We start from the raw sequence: 17304 nt of genomic DNA, 5'->3' as shown, positions 1-17304 counted from the left end.
AGAGCCCTGCAGGTGAAGGAACCTAGGCATTCACTGAGCACCTACCCCTGGGCTAGACTTTTTTAAAAGTCCCATAAAATACAACAGCCCTGGAAGGTTGGTATCGCTAATCACCAGTCTTATGTCACAGATAAGGAGATAGGGACTGAGGCTCAGAGAAAAGGAGGCTTTAGCTATAAGGGGGAAGGACTGGATGAGGCTGTGGGACTCTCAAGGCCTCTTCTCTTCAATAATGACATCAGGTTCTGGGGTCCTGGAGGATTATGGGGAGAGGAATCCTATAAGGAGGTGAAGACCAAGGGTCTTACTCTGGGGCCTAGCTAAGCCAAGAGCATTCCTAGAAAACGTAAACCTTAGCCCAGAGTGGCCCATGATGCCTATGAATTGTTCCTGAAGACCACTGGACTTGCATCCAAGGAGCAACTGTCAGGGAAGGAAACCTACGACACAGACTGTATTGTCACCACGGGACTGGGGATTGGGAAGGGAGCCGGGGTCTTTGGCACACATGTGGGTGTGCCCCGTCTTCCTCCTCCCAGCCTGCACAAGAGCAGAGCTTCTTGACCTGTCCTGCAATTACCTTTCAGGAGTCCAGTCAAGCAGCTACCTTCTCACTAGGCCTGCAGCTGCTGGGCAGGCCTCAGCTTATTTGTAAGCCTGGATTCAAGCTTAGGTTTCTTATGAAGGACTGCAGGCTGGGGACATGCTTGACAAAGTGCCTGGCCCAGTGCAGGCCTCAGGGACATGGAAGTGGAGCTCCCTTCTAGTCAAAAGACAAATCGTAAGGAAATTTCTCCAGCCCTATGTAAGTGCCACACTAGAGACACCAGGTACTGAGAGGGCCCAGACGGGGATGAGTCAGCAGGATGCAGGCTGTAGGGGTTGGGTGGCTGGCAAAGGCATGTGAGCCTGATGCTGGGGAAAAGGGGGAGACTTTTTTGAAGCAAGAGGCTCCCGTGACTAGATCTGTGCTTTAGAAATAGGTCAACTTGTTATGTTTATTTCCAATAAACATGTATGATTTTTTAAGGTGAAAATTAAAGTATTTCCATTTTGGAAAAAACAATACCAAACATAAGGAATCAGAGCAGGAGCGTATGACCCTGGGGAGCTCCCCACCTATATGGTGCCGATGAATGAAGTGAGAGAGACCCACATTCACGTTGAAGTCCCGTCCACCAACTTGCAAATGACTTCCCCATCTCAATCTCAGTTTCCTTGTCTGTAAAATGGGAATACTGTCACCTAACATACACAGCTCTCATGAGGTCAAAATGAGACATAAAAGGACACAGATGGTCACAGTGTCATTATTCACAATTGCCAAAAGATGGAAGCAACCCAAGTGTCTATTAACCAATGAATGGATAAAATGTGGTATATACACACAATGGAATATTATTCAGCCGTGAAAAGGAATGAAGTTCTGATACATGCAACAAATGGATAAACCTTGAAGACCTCATGTTGGGTAAAATAAGCCAGACACAAAAGGACAAATATTGTATGATCTCACTGATATGAAATAATTAGAATAAACAAACTCATGGAGACAGAATCTAGCATATAGGTTACCAGGGAATGGGGTAGGGTAGGAAATAGGGAGTTAAGGCTTAAAATGTATAGTTTCTATTTGGGATGATGGAAAAGTTTTGGTGATGGACGGTGGTGATGGTAGTACAACCTTATGAACATAATAAATATAATAAATGGCACTGAATTATATATTGAATGTGGTTAAAAGGGGGAAATTGTAGGATGTATATATGTTACTAGAATACAAATATTTTTTAAAAATCCATGGAACTGCACAACACAATGAATGCTAAGTTAAACCATGGACTATATTTACTAGTACGATTACAAAACTGTGCTTTCATCAATTGCAACAAAAGTGCCACACCAATGCAAGGTGTTAATAAGAGGGTGGTATATGGAAAATCCTGCATTTTATGCATAATTGTTCTGCAAACCCACAACTACTCTAATTTTTTTTAAGTGAAAAAGAAAGGACATTGTACATTGTACATACTTGACAAAATGTGAAGCTTTAAAGTGAGGCTCCAGAAGGTTCTGTACACACACCTGAGGACATTTCAAACACCCCAAAGCCCTGCAAACGCCACCACCCAGCAATTTCTCAGGAAGTCTCTCTCAGCTGTTCCAGCTCAAATCAAAGCCTGTCCTGTAAAAACACAGCCCAGTCCAGAGAAGCAATCGCCCGTGTGTCTGGTGGGCCACCTGCCCGCCAGGTCCGGCCTGCTGGGCCATGAACATCAACAACGGCCCTTTCCTGGTGGGAGAAGGAACAGGGAGCCGGCTTGTTCTCCGAGAGCAGAGTGCTGGCGGGTGACGAGGAACATTTTAAGGTGGGACGCTTCTTCCTGCGCAGTTGGCAGCTGTCTACATAAGGCGTCCATTATGTGCAGACCCTGAGGCCAATGGGCCTGGCTGGAGAAGCTAAGCTAAAATTAGTGTGAAATGTGCACCCGCCAGACGCACAGAATATGCGAAGGTCGGATGCCTCCAGCTGCCCACGCAGGAATGGAGGAGACGGGCACCAAGCAGCTGTGGCAGCTGTTGCCTCCAGTTCCTCCAAGGAACCGCCCAGAGGCCTGGTTCCATAGCCCAAATAGCCCAGCTCAAGTTACAAGACAGAATGCAGGGCATAATCCCAAATATACATATATATATATTTTAAAAACCTGTGTATGTGCCTAGAAATGGTGGGAGAGGAATTTCCTAAATATCCCAGACGCCATCTCAGTCACAAATGTGACTTTTCTTTTCCTGCACTTTCCAAAACTTTCTCAATAAACTCATACTACTTTTGTAATCAGAAGTACATGCAATAAATGATAGTGTAAATTGTATGATTATATTAAGTATAATCTAATGTACATATTAAATTCACAAAGATTAGATTGCACACATTTACAGGTATATAATGCACATGTATTTACACATACCTAGGCCAGTGCTGTTGGCAGCTTTGAACCCTAGAGTGTTAAGGCTGGCTAAGCATTAAGGAACAACATGCTCCCATCCCTCATTTAATGGAGGAAACTGAGGCCCCAGGAGCAAAGCAGGAAGCTGAGAAACTGCTTTTCACCAAGCCTGGGGCTGTATTGGAGTTTCCCACACTTTGCCCCATTTAATTCTGTAATTTTTATTCCCCTTTTATGGAGATGGAAACTGAGGTGCAGAAAAGTGAACCAACTCACCCAAAGAGCACCCAGCTAGGAAGCCACCGAGCTAAAGCTCCACCCCAGCTTTTCCGCCCCAGCCCAGGGAGCTTGAAAAAAAGGATGATCTTTGAAAACCTGTTCCCCGAAGCTCAAACATTCAGAAAGCAATCGCTTGCAGGAGCAAGTTTGGAATTGTCTTTCCTGAGCCCTCTTGGGTGGCCAACAGTCTCCCAGCCTCTGGGAGCTTGTGATCTCGTTGCCAGATCTGTGCGTGGAAGCCCTTGAGGGAGAGGGAACAGGGCTGAGGAAAGCAGGTGACAAATCGTGATGTGGAGACACACAGGGCACTATGGCCTTCTTTCCCCGGGTGGGCCAGGGCGGGCGGGGAGGGTATGCAGGGGAAGGCGGGCAGGTGCCAGGTCTGTGGGATGGGGCAGGCCAGCCCCTGACCTCTCCGTGCTGTGCCCACACCATCCCTGGCCAGCTCCGTGGCAATCCCAGGGGCCCTGGCCTCCAGGCCCTTGCGCCTGGGGCTCCTCTGCCTGGAACACCTGTCCCCATTCTCCACCCCAACTCTTTCAGGGCCCAAATCAGTTGTGCATTTGTGCGTTCCTGTTCTTAAACAAATTTTTATTGAGTGCCTACTCTGTGCTAGAGTAAGACAGACGTGATCCTGACCCTGGTGGTGCCTACAGTGCCTTCAGAGAGGCTAGGCAGGGCCATCAGAGCATGGCCTCCGAGGCCAGGCTGCCTGGGCTCCAAGTTGTGTGTTACTCAGCCTCTCTGGGCCTCAGTTTTCCTCATCTGAAAAAGAGGTTAACAGCCTCTACCTCCTAGAGTGATTGTGATGCTAGAGTGACAAATATGCAGAAAGCTCCTAGAATAGTCTGGCACATAGTGAGCACTCAGTAATCACTAGCTATTTGAATTATTCCTTTCATTTAGTCTGGTTCAGAGATTCCTTATGATGCACCCCTGTTCCTGCCTACGGCTAAGTTAGCTGCTCCCTCCTCTACAGTCCCATAGCACTTTGAATACCCTTCCATTGGAGCATCTGTGGTTCTGCAGCACAGGCATTTGGGGACCTGTCAGCCTCCCTGTCTGTACTGTGGGGCAGGGACTGAGTTTTATTCATTTCTTCCCAGCCCCCAGCACAAACGCAGTAATGTCTTCAGGGCTAGTTCAGAGTTTGCAGTTATCACCACTTGCTCTCAGCCCCAAGCCTAAGAAGTTCCCCATGGCCTTGGATTAGAGTTGGCCATCTGGTCTCACCACGGGGTTCATCAGTGTTCCTCTGAAAATGTGGGTCCCAAGGCAGGGTATGTATGACCCTCCTGATGGCATCTGAGCTGACACGGGGGCTGGATATTAAGCTTCCCTGGATGCTTCTCCTGGACTGCCAGTCAAGTAATCATAAATGCCAACTACTGACATTCTGGCCCCACCATCCTCCCACCTCTGCACCCAACACACCACAGGTTCCCATGGCTATGCCTGCGCACCTGCTGGTTCCTCTGCTTGGAATGTGCCCCTCTGCCTTTGTGCGCACTTCCTGATCTGACAAATTCCTATTAATCTTTCCAGGGCCAGCTCACATATACTCTCCTCTATAATGCTTACCCCAATCACAGCCCCCTACAGAATTTATTACTCCCTTTCTCTGACATGTCTCTCTTTCTCTCTCTCTCTACTTTAGGATCTCTATGTACCATTTTTAGGAGGTACCATGTATTGAATCCAGGGCCTCTGATGTGGGAAGGAGGCACTCAACCACTTCGGCTACATCTTCTTCCCCATTTCTGTCTCTTGCACGTGCTTCCACCACTACCCTTGATCACAGTACATTATTATTCTTCTGTTTACATGTCCCTTCTGGAGAAGGGACCATCTTATTCCTGCCCATGTGCCAAGTGTCTAGTGTCTACCTACTTGCAGTACAAAGAGGGTGTCAGGAAAGTTCTGTTAAATTAAATTTTCAAAGAAAAGCCAAGTGAATTGCCCTGTCTTCCTGTTAGGGCACATGTGCTAACTGCTCATGCCACCCCTGGAACCACAAACATGCAGGTGTTTCTAGGCCACCACTTGCTGCACAGTCGGGATCTGAGTTGGTGGGAGCAGCAGGGCTTCCTGCCACTTAGGAGAAGGGGTTTCTAGATGAGGACCCTGAGGCTCAGACCAGTTAGACTCTCCCCCAGAGAGTGACAGGACAGGCCTGGAGTCCAGCTCTCTCAGCGCCAGAGCCTGCTCTTTCTACTACCCCATGAGACAACAGATGTAAAAGTGTTTTGAGCTCTGCCAAGAGAGGAAACTGTAAAGCTATAAAATTGCCAAGTGTTTCCTACCACACAGACAATGACTGGACGGCAGGAGCCACCTTGTTATTATTTGGTGAGGAGGAAAAGGTTGAAAGGGGACTTACTAATGGAGTTGATGCCTTAAAGGGTCACTCCCTGTTGTTTTTCAGGGGCAGAAGGAGAAGAGGAGAGCTGGAGCAGGCAGGAGGCCAAATAGCCCTGCTACCGCCAATGGATTCTCAGCCTCTTGGGAGACTGGAAGGATTGCAGTGGGGTTCCTGAGCTGTGAGCCTCCCAGGCCAAGACAGTTCAGCAAGGGAGTTCTGCCCCGGCCTGCTGCTCAGTCCAGCAGGTTTTACCCTAAGCTCTTCTGGTAGAGAGAGGGCCTCTGCCCCGTCCCCAGATGCCTCAATCAGCACCATGGAGCTGACCTTCTCCCTTCTCTTTCCTTATGGATTCAGCCCGGATCCTTGACCTGGCATTCAGAGTCCTACCTCATTTCCACCCACTCCTCCTTTTGTGCCTTGTGCCCTAGTCACTCTGCCGTTGTACTTGCTGCCCCCTCAGTCTACGAAAACCTTTCTTCTATACCTGGTGAACTTCTACTTGTCCCTCAAAGCCCACTTCACATGGTGCATTTCAGGTTACGTCTTCCCTGCCTGAACATCCCTCCTGCCTGAACAGATTTTGCTGTACTGTCACTATTTGTCCATCTCCTCCATCAGACTGGAAACTACTGATTGAGAGCAACAGCATGTTTTATTCATCTGTGCCTCAATGCCCAGCATAGAGAATAGGGCACTGAAGGCAACAAAATAGGTCCAGATGATCAGGTCCTGCCTCAGTTTCCCTACATAGAATTTTTACTCCCAAGGACTTCTACAGCTTAGTCCGGAAATGATCAAGACACGGCCTCTGCTTTCAAAGGATTCATTGTGGTGGGGAAGAGAACTTGGAAACCAATGATAAAACCCAGGGAGGTATAAGTGATGAGAGAAAGACGTATCGTGAGGCAGGGGCCCCAGGGAAAGCACCCTTGCCTAGTTATGGCTGGCTGAGTGGTCAGGGGAGGCTCACCAGAGAAGGACACCTGGGAGCTAAGATGTAAGGTCCAGAGTTATTCACTGGTCTGGAAAAAAGGGCAGAGAGAGAGAGGCCAAAGGAAGAACAGGGGTGAACGCAAAGAAGTGCAAAATGTTGCTCTATTCTGGGACTTTGGCAGGGAAGGGGGCAGGGTGTGTGTGTGTATGTGTGTGTGTGTTGGAGGGGAAAGCAGGAGGGGGAGATGGGTCTGGTGAGGGGCAGGGCTAGAGCACAGAGGATCCCTCCAGGTCCAGCCCACCCACTTTTAGCTCCCTCCAACTTCCCAGCCTCTCCACACCCCCCAAGCTCCCAGCATGCTTTGCAGCTGAGCCAACCAAGCAATGTCATGGGCCTCAGGAGCCTCCTGGGCCAGGTCTCCAGGCTGAGGAGGCAGGTGTGGGCGGATACTCTCACGCCCACCCTCCAACCACCTAGAGGCTGGATGGCCCTTCTCCCCTGGAGCTCAGGCCTCCTGGGCCCCTGAGGAGGCATTGATTCTGGCCAGGCTCAGGCAGGGGCTTGCAGGCAGGTCTGGAAGAGGGTGTTGACGCCCCCGAGCTCACTGCTGCTGTACACCTTGGCGGGTCTCAATTGAGCCTGCAAGTCTGAGTGTGGCCTGGCGGTGGGGGTAGCCTCCAACTGCCCACAGCTCCAATTGCTAGACAGATGGCCTACTGCCTGCCCTCTAGGCCAGTTCTCCTAAACCGAGCCTCCCAGCCTGCCCTGTATGCCCTCCTGTCTAACGGGGCCTCACTGTTGGGTTAGCCTGGTCTCTGACCCTGCTTTGCCCCTCACCTGGTCCTTGCACTCTGCATTCCATGGTGGGTCCTGCCCTGCTCTCAGCATGAGATGGCAGCCTCTAGTGACCTTGGCGTGCTGCCCAGGAGAGGGCAGGCATGGGCCTGGTGATGGGCAGTGTCGAGTTTGACTTCAAACTGGCCCTTGCACCAGATGTACACACATGAACCCTTGGCACATCCACAGGCCAGCCCAGGCACTCCACGGGGAGCATTTGAACAGAAGACTGAGTCCAGTCGGAGGGAAATGGCATACAACTGCAGCGCCGTCCCCTGCCCCCACTCCATCCTGTGACCTTGGACAGAGCCTCGAACCTTGGCTTGAGGCCTTCCCAGTTCACCGAGTCCCACTCGCTCACTTTGCAGACAAGGAAACAGAGCCCCAGAAAGGAAGGTAGACGCTGGAGATTTTCCTGAGCAGTAACAGCAGAAGTGGGGTCAGAAGCAGTTTCTTGGCTTCCCTCCCAGGGCTCTCCCTCCCTGTATGCCGCTGCTTACAGGAATGCCAGCTGTGGGACTCTGGATGTTTGGGTGGCTTTTTCCTGAAGTGTCGGGACAATGTGGGGCCCTGTCCTTCTGTCCAAGGTTGAGGCGATCCCCACCTACTTCCTGGCCACACAACATGGCCCAGTGGCCTTTGGGCTGGGCTGAAATTGCTCTCTGTCCAGTGGTGTAGGAGAGAGAAGGGAGGAGTTTACCTGCTAAAAGCCAGCTGTAGTCTCATGGCCGAGATGTGGCAGAGATTTCTAAGAGCTTGGAGGACTGTAGCTGGAAGGAGGCCTGTGGGAAGTAGAGAACGTGAGAATATTACACCATTGCCATCTGTCAACTTTCATGTGAGTTTGAAAAATGCATCCAAAAATGGTGAGACAGCCTCACTGAGAACAGACTGCCAGCCAAGTCCCAGCTACAACCCTTTTCCCCAACAAGGTCATCGCAAGGTCAAGACCAAGTTCTCGGGAATACAACCAGTGCCTCACAACTCACTGACAGAGCTAGAAGTCGAGAAGGCACCAGTCCCTGCTGCGCCCCAGGCCTTCTATTCCTGCTCTTGGCCTGAGGAACTCCCACTGTCCAGCACTCTTCAGGGGAAATGTACCTCCTCCTGGGCTCCCTGAACACAGTCCACCATCATCCATCCATTATTTCTTCCCTTAGCCATTCATTCATGCATACAACAGCATCAGGGGAAGACTATTAGATGAGGTCATTGAGAATGACAGCTCAGGTCTGCTAAGAAAGTCACCTGCAGACCCAGGACAAATGCCACAGGCTCCCTGTCTCCAGGTGGTAGCTTCCTCCTCCTCTGAGCGACTGTGCCAGACACTTGCCTAGCACTTTAAAGATGCTAGGCAGGATGGCATGGTGCTTCCCAGCCATTGTCAGCACAAGGACCCTTTTTGGTGTACAAGTATTTCTCAAAACTCCTCCTGATGGTAACTGTAACTTAGTATCCTCTTGTTTGGAAAACAAACAAGCCACACTACAAGAGTTACAATGAACATAAAGCTTTCCCATTAACTTGTATTGAGTAATCACAATACCACCACATATTTTGAAATATGCTTAAGGCTTTGGCTTTGGTTCCTTGGAGATTCAATTATTCAATATTCATTTGACAAATACTCCTAGAGCATCTCTGAGATGCTCGGCCCCATGGCCCACAGGTTAGGGTTCCCACTCGAGTGGGAAGAACTCTGCAGCGAGGCGTGCCTAAGCTCAAGGCCAGAGCACACTGGATCCTCAGGGTAAAATGGGGGCGGTAATGCTGCCATCAGCAGGTTGTTGGGAAGATCAATGAGATTGTAGAAAGCACCCAGGTCAGGGTCTGAAACAAAGCAGATGCTCAATAAATGGGCACCAGAGGATGACAAGTAGCATCACCATCATCAAAACCAGCATCATTGCCATCGTCATCACTGCCACCACATCGACAGCTGCACCACCACCATCACCTGCTCCCCTTCTCTTCCTGGACCCTGGGAGGCCTGCTCCTGCCTCTCGGAGAATGCAGAGGCTTCCCTCTTACATTAGAGTTATTTATATCCACAACTTCTTCCCTCTCAGGTTCATGGCCAGCTCCACAGCTTCAGAGTTGTGTGAATTTGAACATAAACCTGTCTGAATCTGCTTCCTCATATGTAAAATGGGGGCAAAACTTTCAGTCATTCACATAATTGTTGTAATAACTAAATGAAAGAATGTATATAAAAACTGAGCACAACACCTGGCATGTGGTAAGTGCTCAAAAATTGCTAGTTATTACTGTTACCATTATTATTAGATTTTCCTCCTAGCCTGTGAGCCCCTGAGGGCAGAAACCATTCCAAATTCATCTCTGCCACCCCCGAAGCATAGCACAAGGCCTATCTCAGCACAGGCCTTAATGAATGGTTGCCAGGACAGTCTTGGAGGCACACACAAAATCAGATGTGAAATAACTCAAGGGACAGGAGCATGGGACACGGCCAAGGATAAAGAGTCTTGTTGGGGCCCTGTAAAACCCCAACAGATCTCCTGCAGGAGGCCACTTGTCACCCAGGGAGTCAATCCAAGGGCCTGCTAGGACCATTCATTCATTCACTCATCAAACTGACACCTAATTTTCACTTCAGTCCAATAGCAAACCCTTGCCCAATTCTTTTTTTTTTTTCTTCCTATTTTGAATCTCTTTTCCATCTGCTACCTCATTTAGTCTCCACAAAAATTCTTGGAGGCAGATAGAATAGGTACTGACAATCCATTTTGTAAATAAAGAGGTGCACAGAGAGGTGACAAGCTTTGCCAAAGGGTGCCCAGAGGGGGCACAGTGGTCAAGGCCATGGTGGAATGTGAACCAAGGTCCAACTCATGACCGTGAGTCCTTCCCACTGGCCCGGCGATGTTATGCCCTTTACAAATCTAGGATCATTCGTTCTCACTGCCTGGTTTGCTTCGCAGCAAATAAAACTGAATTAAATTACTGTTGGTGTTGTTTCAGCAAGCCTGTTGGAAAAGAAAAGAAAGACTGTAAATTCCATAAAGGCAGGGACTATAAAGGGCAGGAGAGTGTAGAGGCAGCTAAATGTATGGGTTCTGATCACAGCCTGCTGGAATTCAAATCCTGGCTCTTTTTTGTTAGCTGTGGGGCCTTAGGAGAATTACTTATCATTTCTGTGCCTCAATTTCTTCATCCAGAAAGAAAGGATGAGAATAACAGCCAGCTCTGGGGTTGTTGTGAAGACTGAGTTAATATATATAAAAAATAGTACCTGGCACATGGAAAGGCTAGTTGTAATTATTATTAGTTGTGATGCCTCCCCTGCACATTGCACACGGCCTGGCACGTGAAAGATCTGTAGCCAACATTTGTTGGGTGGATGAATGGACAAAATGGCAAGAGGTAAATGTCTGCACTTCAAGTATGGACAAGCAAGGTGAAAGGTAGCTGGAGCTCTGGCCCCAATGAACCCGGGGTCCACTGTTCCTTTCACATAGCCGAGTCCAGGTGAGAGGAGAGTTGTCATTCCAGGATTCAAAGCCCTTCCTCTTTCTCTAAGGTGTTTCATGTCCACTAAGGGGCAGTAAATACAGTCCGTGGTTAAGATACTGAAATTCAAGTCCTCACTCTGCTGCTCTGACGCTCACTGATTGGGTACTTACCCTCCCTGTACTTGTCTCTTCTACAAAATGGGGATAGTTGTACCTAGCTTGGAATGTACGTTAGGTGGAGTAAATGTCGTACGGAGGAAGTAAAGCTTCCTGTACCTGGCCTGGCCCAGGTGCTGGTGACAAGGAGCCTAACAAGGTCTCTAGCGGCCTAACCCTGCAGGAGCTCACCCCATGGGCCAGGACCGTGCTAAGTGCTGCTTCCACCACACCATCCCTCTACCCTAGCAACCCTACCATCTAGGCCAAAAGGCTGCTGTCAAAAGGCAAATTCTCTCCCTGGCCCCAGTGCAGATGAGTCTCCATGGAGGAGAGACAGCTGCTTGGGAAAAGGCCCCCTGGGCAGGGCATTCTCCAGAGAATCCACTGAGAAAGTTCCTTCCAAATGTCAGTGCCAGGAACTAACAGCCGGCATGCAGCTGCCTCTGAGTCAGCCCCAGTTCCGGTGGTGCCTGCAGAACCCCCCTTCACTTGGTTTTCCTGGCCAAGACCCTGAGGCTGGCAGACCATCCTGCTTATGGGAAGGAATGAACTTTTACTGAGCCAGAAACTTTACATTCCTGGTCTCATTTAATCCTCATGATCATGCCATCTACCAGCTGTGAGATCGAACAAATTATTTAGCTGCCCTCAGCCACAGTTTCCTCATCTGTGAGCACTCATTAAACACCCTTTTTTATTAGATGCATTTTGCAGAGAAGGGAACTGAGCCATGGAGAAGGAAGTGCACTGTCCAAGATCATGCAACTAACAAGTAACAAAGCTGGAGTTGCTGGGCTTCAAAATCCCATTCATTCATTCATTCATCTATCAATTATTTATGCACTTGGCAATGGGTGTATACTCTAGCTCTCTTTTGACAGTCACATTATTTTTTCCCATCACTTCTCAAACCCTAGCATTCAAGTCAATTCAACTTTAAAAAGACACATGAAGTCTTTCCTATGTGTCAGGCACTGTGCAAGGAACTGATTTAAAGGATCTGGTTGAATCCTCAAGGCAATCTTGTGCAGATGACTTTTTTCCTTCCCTTCACAGGTGACAAAATAGGCCATTTAAAGAGGTAAAGCAATTTATACAAGCTCATACAGATGGAAAAATGACAGAGCCCAGATGGAAACCTGGACGTACTTGACCCCAAGACCCATTTCCTCCCTTTCCTTCATGTCGCTCCCTTCTCTCCATGGTGCTCTCATCTCACGCTGGCCTGGCCTACAATGACACAGGCTCTGGAAGCTTCCATCAGGACCCACCTTTTGCAGGCCCTGGCCCAGCAGAGAAGGACTGCTATCAGCCTACTGGCCAGAGCCGCCTGGACTCCGGACACTGCTTCTCTGGCTTTACCCATGAACTTTACTCCTGGATGGCAGATCTACGAAAATCAGAACTTATTTGTTTACATTGTGCCTACTTCCAAAAAGGACATGAGGAAGGTTAAAGAATAAAGCCCAGGCCAAGGCCCAAACATTGGACAAAAACAAAATCTAGATGTAAAGGAGCAGAGGCAGCTGGAAGTCAATGTTTTGAAGGACAATGGCCCATGTTCACAGCATTTGGGAAATGGGAGTTCTCACATCCCTGCTGTTGGAAAGCAATTTCACAGAAGGCGTCAAGAACTTTGCCTCACAAGTATCCATACTTTTGGGCACAGTCATCCCAATTCCCAAGAATATATTCTAAGGGGAAAAAACATCTGAGTAAATTTAATGCACTGTTATTTACATTATCAAAGCACTGAAAATTGAAAGCAAGTCTAAGTGCTATCACCTGGAAATGGCTAACACACCTATGAAAAGTAGGATACCTCTATATCAGAGGTTTGACAAACTATGGCGGCAGGGCAATTCCAGCTCACAGCCATTTGTTGTAAATAAAGTTTTATGGAAATATGGCCACACCCACTTATTTACATTTTATCTAGGACTGCTTTGGCCCTACAATGGTAGAGCTGATGAAGTGAAACAGAAGCCTAAAATATTGACTATCAGATCATTTACAAAAAAAGCTTACAAACCTCTGATCTACACAATGGCATATTATGTGGCCATTAAGAAGGGTGTGATAAATGTGGCCTCTCTCTAAGCCAGGAGTTCTTAACCTTTTTTTCCATGGACCCCTTTGCTAGTCAGGTGAAAACCATGGACCCCTTCTCAGAATGTAGCAGCAGATAGTTCTGGCATTCAACTAGCATCAGGTCTAAGGACTACTGTAATTTCAAAGTATGGATGAGCATAAGTGATTTTTTGAGATATGCAACAACTGTAATGTGATACAAAATGAATATGACTGTAATTTATTGCATACATTCATAAATGAAGGAAAAGCTAGATTTTAGTTAGAGGTCAGAGAAAATAAAGAAAATAAGTTGTTTTTTTTTCATTTCAAGCTCATGGACCCCCTTAAATCTTTCCACAGACCCCCAAGGAGTCTGTAGAGCCCTGCTTAAGAATCCCTGCTCTAAGCCAAACTCAGCATATAAACTCACTACCTTTCCTCTGGTGTGGAACTTGTCTTCCAGGGGTGAGCCTCCTTGATACCAAAGGATTATTACCAGGTATAACTAGTGATGCATTTGGAAAAATACCTTGACCAAAAGGGGAAAATATTAAATTCAAGTGAATTTCTATGGTTAAGAGATTTCAAAGTGAGTCAGGAGGTCATTCCAGAAGTTACACTTATGCACGTCTTCGGAGGTTCTCACTAACAGTAAACAGTGCCTCAATCAGGGGGCCTCTGAGGGCTCTAGAAACATCTGGACACTATAGGCAGGTCAGACAACCGCAGGAGCTTGGCACCCTGTCAGTGGGCCTTACCTTGGAATATGCAATAACCTATCTCCCAATATATTGGAGTTGGACTCATTTATAGTTTTTTCTACACGTGGTTCTTATGCACCTTTTATTTGAACCTATAATTAGCACTGTACCTATTAAAAATGTGTCCCAGAGACTTAAATCTGTCTGTTCATATGCCAGTTGAGCCCTGAATCTCAACAGAGTTGCAGCCAACACCCACTCTCCAGTTCATCAGACCTGCCCAGGACAAGTAACAAAATGATCATGAACAACAATTCCCCTCCCAGAAAAGAGAGTGTATCTTCAACTGCAAGCAAGACAGTTCTACCGCCTATCCCATGGGATCTAAGCCCCCTCTCAATCAGAAGCAGAGTGGATATCAACTCGCCAAAATCCTCAAGATTGATGAAAGAACAAACATAAGGGAGAATGCAACTATGGAACAAAGTAGACTTACAATTAGTCTAGTAATGGAAGAACTTGTAACACTGATATAAAGGCAGAGGTCACCAGAAGTTCTGAGGGCAGGGAGAGGGAAGAATAGATACAATAGGGGGCATTTTAAGGGCATTGGACTTGTTCTGCATGACATTACAATGATGGAAACAAGACATTTTACATTTTGTCAAAGCCTATAAAATTTTGTGGAACAAAGAATAAACTATAATGTAAACTGTAGACCATGGTTAGTAGCAATACTTCAATATGGGTTCATCAATTGTAAAAAATGCACCACGCTAATGAAAGATGTTATTATTGGGGGAAATTAGGGGTCGGGAGAGTGTGAGGTATGTGGGAATCCCTTATATTTTCAATGTGACATTCGTGTAATCTAAAGCTTCATTAAAAAAATAAAAATAAAAATAAAAAAAAGAATGATGTGATAACATGAAAACATTTTAGTTACCAGGTTGAGAAAAGAAAGTCACAAGGCTGTATATACAGGATGAGTTCACCTTTGTTAAAAAAATAAAACAACCTAGAAATACAAATACATGAAAACCAGACATTAAAAACACACACACACACAAACCCCAGAGAGAAACAGATGAAAATATTAAGTTTTTTGAGGATAAAAGAAAATGTGTTGCTTTAGTTTTGTTTTGTTTTTTAAGATTTATTTATTTATTTATTTCTCTCCCCTTCCCCCCTCACCCCGGTTGTCTGTTCTCTGTGTCTATTTGCTGTGTCTTCTTTGTCCGCTTCTGTTGTTGTCAGTGGCACTGGGAATCTGTGTTTCCTTTTTTTTTTTTAAAAGATTTATTTATTTATTTGTTTCTCTCCCCTTTCCCCCCCAACCCCGGTTGTCTGTTCTCTGTGTCCATTTGCTGTGTCTTCTTTGTCCACCTCTGTTGTTGTCAGCGGCAAGGGAATCTGCGTTTCTTTTTGTTGTGTCATCTAGTTGTGTCAGCTCTCCGTGAGTGTGGCGCCATTCCTGGACAGGCTGCACTTTCTTTCATGCTGGGTGGCTCTCCTTACGGGGCACACTCCTTGCGCGTGGGGCTCCCCTATGTGGGGGACATCCCTGCGTGGCAGGGCACTCCTTGCACGCATTAGCACTGTGTGTGGGCCAGCTCCACATAGGTCAAGGAGGCCTGGGGTTTGAACCGCAGACCTCCCATGTGGTAGACGGACACCCTAACCACTGGGCCAAGTCCACCACCTTCTAGTTTTTATTTTTTGTAAGTGTCTTTATTTTCTAATTTTTAAGAAATACACAAGTATTTTATATAATGGAAAACACAAACCTGTTTTAAAAAGAGAGATGCCTAGCTGAGTATCTTAGCTCTGAGCATCCTAGTAACCAAGGCAAAGAATAAAACAAAATGGAGTAAAACAAGATAAAGTTCAGGGCAACCAGGGCAACTTGGCCACCTATAGCCCCTGCCAGCTCAAGGGCACTGATTAGAGTCTGACTGCCTTGGCCAAGTTTGGCTCAGGTGTTGGACAGGCATATTGGAGGTACACTGCCTAGAATGAAGCAGGGGAAGGCAGGGACTTGCAGAGACTTTAGGTCATGAAGCAATTGTCACCAGGAGCTGGGAGAGCCCCAGTGAGCTTCTAGGAGTGTGCAAGTGATCCTAGTGCCTGTGAGACACAGCCCTGCTCAAGTCCAAAGGCCAGCAGCTGAACCAGCTCCTCCCTCCAGCCTGTTCTTCAAGCATTAGCCAGGAGATCGGGGGCTTTCTCCTGCTGCCTTTCTTATCTGCACACTCTGTGTCTTCAGACCTCCCACATCACCCTCTTCTAACATTGAACAAACTCCAGAAATAATCCTTAGGGGTCACTTTTAGGTGGGAAAGATCCTAAGAGGCCATCTAGTCTACCACCCTCATTGACCAAAGGCAAACAGGCAGGGGGAAAAGCAGGAACCGGCCATTGACCTGCTGAATGACCTTGGGCAGTCGACATGATCTCTAAGGGCATGCCAGCTCTGACAGTCCATGGTTGTGCTTCAAAAGGTTGAATACACGTGAAACAAAAACAGATCCCCCAGAGCCGCATGGAATGGGCCAAGCCAGGGTCGGACCCCCCACTCCCTCACCTCCCATCTTCTGACAGCGGGGCCCTTGCACCTTTGCTCTTGGACCAATCCTCCCTCTTACAAGAAAGGAGCATCTCAAGAGCCTCCAGCTCAGCCTTTCCTGACCTGGTAGTGTGCCTGTTTCTAGGCCAGCACCCAACTTGTTCTTTGGCCCTGATCTGGTGTCCTACTGTGGCCTCACACCCAAAGCCTGACTCCCCAGTCCCTGGGACTGCAGCAGTAGAAGTATATGATGGCAGCCAAGAGCTAAATGCCAGGAGCTCCTTGAAGTTCTTTACAAGGATTACTTTACTGAATCCAAAGCAGTGCTATAGGGGAGGTGCTTTAATGTCTCCCATCTAAAGCCCAGAGTGATTAAGCAGCTTGCCAAAGCTAGTGAGTGACAGTGCCCAGGGGCCCCCTGACCTCCCTCTGTCAGTCCCTTTCCCCCTGGACTCTGCTGCTGTGGGTCTGGACTGGACCTCCTCCCATCACCAACCCCTGGGCTGGCCTCCTGGTGACCGGTCTGCCCATGAGCATGGCTGGCCTCAAGCTCCTGGCTTCTCTCAGCCCCCAGTGCTTCTGTCCTGATGGTGATGTCACATCCTACAGGACCAGGAGGAACAGGCAGGGCATGGGGAGGCCTAGGAAAGGCAGACGCCCAGAAATCAAGCCTGGTTACCTGCAAATGTGGCCCTCATGACAGCGTCTGTCAGGGGGGCTCCTTTCCTCGCTGCCTCCTTGGTGGTGGCTGGGTTACAGCTCCAGGGACTGATGCCAGCTAACATGCATTCACTGTCCAGGGGCCACTAAGTAGCACAGTGGGAAAGGCTTGGGGTTTGGAACCAGACAGCTCTGTGTTCAAATCCCAGCTCTGCTCCTTGGAAGCTCTACGATCTTAAGGCCACCATGGGAAGGTGGCTGCTCTGAGTCTCAGCCTTGCCAGCCATAGGAGAGGGCCAATAGCATCTCCAT

The 17304-nt window shown here is 48.0% G+C and overlaps 1 protein-coding gene across 1 annotated transcript in view; it reads right to left on the bottom strand.

The window, feature by feature from the left end:
- The window catches only part of HIVEP3 (HIVEP zinc finger 3), a 521951-nt gene that overhangs the window by 180558 nt on the left and 324089 nt on the right, over window positions 1–17304 (bottom strand). The window contains exon 3 of the mRNA XM_058303790.1: window positions 8061–8142. The gene's annotated coding sequence lies outside the window, so the exon portion shown is untranslated. The remainder of the gene's footprint in view (window positions 1–8060; window positions 8143–17304) is intronic.

This window comes from Dasypus novemcinctus, chromosome 9, assembly GCF_030445035.2.
Source record: "Dasypus novemcinctus isolate mDasNov1 chromosome 9, mDasNov1.1.hap2, whole genome shotgun sequence".
In the NCBI taxonomy this organism is placed as follows: Eukaryota; Metazoa; Chordata; class Mammalia; order Cingulata; family Dasypodidae; genus Dasypus; species Dasypus novemcinctus.
This window is presented reverse-complemented; position numbering and strand designations above follow the sequence as displayed.